Raw genomic sequence first — 5,452 nt, 5'->3', positions numbered from 1 at the left:
GGATGATTTCTGTGGCCCTCCTTTGGACACGCTCTAGCAGGTCCAGATCTCTCCTGTACTGAGGACTCCACATCTGGATGCAGTACTCCAGGTGAGGCCTCAACAGCACACCGCAGAGGGTTTGGATCACCTCCCTCACCCTGCTGGCCATGTTTTTTTGATGCAACCCAGGATACAGTTGGCTTTCTGAGCTGCAATGGCACATTGCTGGCTCATGTCCAGCTTCTCATCCACCAGTACTCTCAAGTCATTTTCAGCAGGGCTGTGTTTCACCCTTACATCCCCCAGCTTGTAGTGATAGCAGGGAGTTGCCTTAACACAGGTGCAAGGCTTTGCACTTCGATTTACTGAACCTCATGAGAACCACCTGGGCCCACCGCTCAAGCCTGTTTAGGTCAAGTCTAACACCTACAACTAGAAAAAAACTCGAAGGTAAGATGAACCATCTACACTAATACATGATCCCATATCCTCAGTTTATCAGACCCTTAAAAAATTTCCAGTGGAAGAGTTATTATCTGTAGAACAAATGTAAGACAGCCAACAACACTTTTGTTCTTTAGTTATCTTTGCACATCCTGTACAAGCAGTCTGTGGACCCCCAGGAACCTGCAGAGCTCAGATTGAAAACCATTGCAGTGATGTATACAGAACAGAAAAACTGGCTGCAGAGCAGTAGAAGGACTGGTGGTCAAGCAGCTATGAAAGCCTCTAATAGACAAAATATTTCTGTATTAACCCCTATTCAAAAGAAAGTGCTGTTGTTGAAGGACTGATATAAATCTTGCTTGCGGAGAAGCAGCAGTGCAACAGGCCACCTGACCCTGAAGCATATTAAACTTAATAAGAAAGTCGTGCAAATAGAAAGCCTGTGTACTGCCTGTTTTATAACCACAGAGGATCTTCCACTTCTTTTCTTGGGAGAGTGCTCTACAGCCACTTAGACACTCAGGATTTGCCTTTAGATTGAATAATGCAGTTTGGAATAGAATAATAAATTCATTTATGTTGGAAAAGACCTTCAAGATTATCAAGACAAACCACAATCTAATGCTACCCAGTCCACCACTGAACTATGTCCCCAAGTACCACACCTACACGCCTTTTAAATACCTCCAAGGATGGGAACTCCACCACTTCCCTGGGCAGCCTATCCAACACCTACCCACCCTTCTGTGAAGAATCTCTTCCTGACATCTAATCTAAACCCCTAACATCTAACCTGTACTCCCCTGGTACAACATGATGCCACGTCCTCGTGTCCTGTCACCTGTCACCAGAAAAAAAAAAAGGGACCTCACTATAGAGTCCTTTCAGACAGTTAAGGAGAGAATCGAGTTCATTGCCATTTGATCATCCCTCGGCAGTGTTTTACTTATTGCCTCCATGTGCACTCTTCAAACCTCCCTTGAAGCAGGCTGGGTCATGTGCAGTAATCTCAGGGTATGACTCAAAGTCTCCGGTGTCCCTCTCCCTTTCTTCTCACTTGACTCCGCATTGCCTCAGCAAGTCATGGCCTGGCAGTGGTGGATCTGGACAGAGAAAGATTATTTTTCCCCTTGCAAGGGCAGGACTTTATTTGGTGGCTGAAGGGATGGCCTCTGCTGAGGTTTGCAGAGGGCAGAATCAGGGAGCTGAGTGGCATTACTGAATCTCTCATTCTCTGCCATTAGCAAGGGTCACTTTCAAATGCTTCTCCCTTAATGAAGCGCTGGCTGTTCCTTCCTGGTGTTACATTAAATTGTAAGCTGGAGCAAGCAAAGATGCACTGGAGTGAAAACAGGGAGAGAGGGGACACAGCTGGAGCCCTCTGCTCTCCTTCAGAGCCTTCACCCTCCCCAAGTTAGAGCCCTACCCCAGCTCACAAAAGATTAAAGACTATTTTTTGTTTTCCAGGTTTGTTGTTGTTTTTGTTGTCTTCTCCTTTTCCTGGTGCCATGCCCATCGTTCCAAAGAGAGGAGTGAATATTTGATTGCGGTAATTAGTTAATCAGTAACTGGCATAAATTTTCCCCTGATTAATGCTCTGAATAATCATTGCAGTCCTATCTGTAGGCAGTCCTGTTATCAGAGTCACTTTGAAAACAGCTTTGAAAAGATGGATCTGCATCCATACCGATAAAATTAGACAGGTCAGATGCTCCACCCTCTAAAACCTGCTCCTTATTGATGCTGGCTGGAAAAAAAAAAAAAAAAAAAAAGATCAAAAGTGTGTCCTCTTCCCTTTGCTCGCTCAGTTGCAATTCACTGTCAGTACCATCCTGGGAGGACCTAGGGAAGGAGTCAACATGGAAAATTTCTCATTCAGGGGGCAGATGAAGGCACAGGATGGGCCTTCCTGGAGATGAGGACCAGAAAAACAGTCATACAAAGCCTAACCTATCTCCTTCCCTGGAGCTATTTTCATTGCTTCAGGGTAATGCTGAAAAAATAGATGGACCACATGGTGACCACAGGGAAAGTTAAGCACAGAGTAGACTCTCAGTGTTTATAAATACTGAAACACAAACCAGTTTATCTATGTACATGTATGCACAAGAAAACATTAGAAAAAACTTATCAATAAGAAATGGATGTGGCATTGTCCTCCCTGCAGAAGTAAATCCAACTCCTAACACAGCGTTGGCACTCACTGGGGATTGCCATCAACTCAGAACATTTTTCAACTCTGATTTTTTCTGTAGCAACTTATTAATTCAGAAAAACTGAAATTCTCCAGGGTATACCCCAGTCCTAATGAGGAGCGTCTCAGGAATGATCTCTGTGGCTTCTGGGTGCCATTACTAACAGAAATGTGAGAGAGACATCACAAGTGAATATACACTGTGCTTAGAATGCTCAGCGGCAAGTCCTGACCTTAAAAACCATGGTCTCTCCACTTGTGTCTGGAAAACCTGGATCCCAGGTTTACTCATCCAAGGTTGGCAGTGCGGTTTCCCACATTATTTTGAGGGTCTGTTCCCAGTCTTTCATCACTCACTAAAAAACAAACAAGACAGACTGGAAGTGCTTGGTTTTTTTTGTTTTTCTCCCTGCTGTGAGATAGATATTTCTGAAATCCTGAAAATGCTCTGAGGACGGGACACTATTTCCTGACAGCTCTACCTGGACCACCTGTAACACGATGGAAAGCATAGCAACAACAACATAGCGGCAAAGCCCTAGGCTACAGCAGATGCAGGTTTGCTCAAATGCAGCAGCCATAAACACGGAAACAAAAGAAAGAATCTGCTCACCCTTGGAACACCTCTGGTACAAAGAGATCTCCAACAAGATACCCTTGCCTCCACTGCCAACCCTTAAATGAGGTCTGGGAAGGGGTGGCTCCTGGTTCCACTCCTTCTGGTCACTCAGGGGCATTGCATGCACCTGAGCTCCCCTGGGTTGGCCCTGCCTTCCCACTAGGTGCTCCATCACTGGTTCAAGCCATGACTTAGCATTTCCACTACACACACCACTTGATCCCAGAAAATGTAACGCTTGCAATGGCCTCATCAGTAGTTGTGATTTGATCATCATGTCAAAAAAGCCAGGTCAAGAACACAGAGGGTATTTTCCCAGGGTACCTTTTTGTTTATTTGGCAGAAGGCTATTATTGGCTTTTATCAGTCACTGTAAGCTATCAACAACAGCCATGAGAAACCAGTGATCCTTCCTGCCCATGTTAACAGTGCCTAGGTAAACAGAGCACACCCTGCTGCCATTTTTGCTTGAAGAAAAGAGTGAAAAGATATGTACAGCTGATGAAGAAAGTATCCCCTCTGCTACCCAGTTGATCACAGCAAGGATGAGCTGGATAGAGAGCTACTCACACATCCTCTCCCACGTACAAGTTGAATCTCCTCCTTGAGCCAGCTCTCAGAAAATCAGAGCACTGAGAAAGAATGAGTGTCAGGTGGAAATCAAAGGGATTTTAAGATTAAAGGTGAAGAGAGAGGCAGTACATTTATTTGTGAAGACATACACTGCATTGCTCAGAAGAACTGGACCCAGCTATGCCATGTGACCCCACAGACATTAGCTGGGAAAGAACTGAAGCAACCGCCCCTATGAGACTAAGATTTCCTGTAATATACACAAAGAAGTGTATTTATCAATCTTACAATGTGATACTGCAAGTAAATCAGGTACAATGCAATACAATTATAGTCAGAATACCTTATCTTTATCTAAGTTATATTCCCAGTTATGTTGTAACTTAAGTAAAAGTCTACTGTTTTCTTGGCAGTGAGGCCATTTCTTCTGACCTTTTGCCCGTGGAAAGCTTCAAGTCATTTGTCTCACACCTCCAATATTTCCTGGACATTTAACTTCCACTTAGCCTACCTAATGCTGAGCTGACAAAAACTGTCTTGGTAATGGGTACTCATATGTGCAAAATGACCACCTATTCTCCTATCGTATTCTAACTCTAACGATTATTGTATAATATTTCCTACTTTATCTTATACTTAATACTACACTTAGGCCTACTGAAGGAAAGAGTCAGGATTAAATGACATGTGAACAGCTATCAAAATAGATAATACTCTTCTCCTTGCATCAGGAAGGCTCCCAGTGTGATATGGTCTGGCTGGCCAGTGCATTTGTAGTCATGAGAAATCAAGAAGACAGATACCTTCTTATTTCTGGCTCTAGAGAAAGGAGAGATGTTTAGTGCTTCTTTCTGTCTGCTTAACAAGAAATAGCCACCTGTATAGGAAAATAAAATAGTACCTGGGTCCCGGAGCAGACACTTAGACAACTCTTCATTGCTATACTTGAAAGAGCCAGATCACTTATTAGTATAGCTAGTGAAAACTGTGGGTTTCATTTTTGCTTATATGATTCCAGATATACCTTTTATCTTCAAAAGGTTGCTTCTGCCTTGATAATCGACCTGGTCCTGGCTATATAAAGAGGGAACCTGCAGTGGGAAAAAGAGACGATCATTTACTGATGTTTACTCACTCTCCTCCCACTGAGGCTTCACAAAGGACAGAGTAATGGACTCCTGTCCATTTATTTAACTAAGGAAATTTGCCTGGAGCTGCCCAGCAAACCCAGGGCTCCCAAAACGAGAAGAGCTAGGGTTGCTGTCCCAACCATGCTGGTAGCAACTCCACAACCCCTGGAGACTTCGCTGGAAATGCAGGAAGCAGCAGCAGTCTTAAATTTAGATCGCATTAGCTTCTGCTGAGGGAAGAGAGGAGCAGCTGCCTATGCCCTGAATCCCACATCTGATCTCTCTCATGCTTGGATGCTTGGGCACGAAGAAATTCTGGGAAAAGAATAGAGCTGGGGGCAGAGACAGGAAAGCTGAAGAACTGCAACATACTCTCGTCCCCAGGGAGAATCTCCCCAGACTTGACTGTATTTTTAATCTGCCTGTTCCATCAGCAATAACAAACACAGACAGAAGAAATAGTAACAGGAATTTTGCTGTGTGTGAACTCGTTATCACGAAATGTAA

The 5,452-nt window shown here is 44.0% G+C and overlaps 1 long non-coding RNA gene across 1 annotated transcript; it reads right to left on the bottom strand.

The window, feature by feature from the left end:
* On the bottom strand, positions 887-3,290 carry LOC110397095. The gene is made up of 3 exons (XR_002437538.1): positions 3,237-3,290; positions 2,117-2,176; positions 887-1,532 (listed from the first exon to the last, which is right to left on the bottom strand). It is a non-coding gene; the product is annotated as an uncharacterized LOC110397095 (long non-coding RNA).

The sequence above is a fragment of the Numida meleagris genome, chromosome 3 (genome assembly GCF_002078875.1).
Source record: "Numida meleagris isolate 19003 breed g44 Domestic line chromosome 3, NumMel1.0, whole genome shotgun sequence".
Taxonomy (NCBI): domain Eukaryota; kingdom Metazoa; phylum Chordata; class Aves; order Galliformes; family Numididae; genus Numida; species Numida meleagris.
Note: the sequence above shows the minus strand (reverse complement) of the source record. Positions and strands in the feature narration are given on the sequence as shown.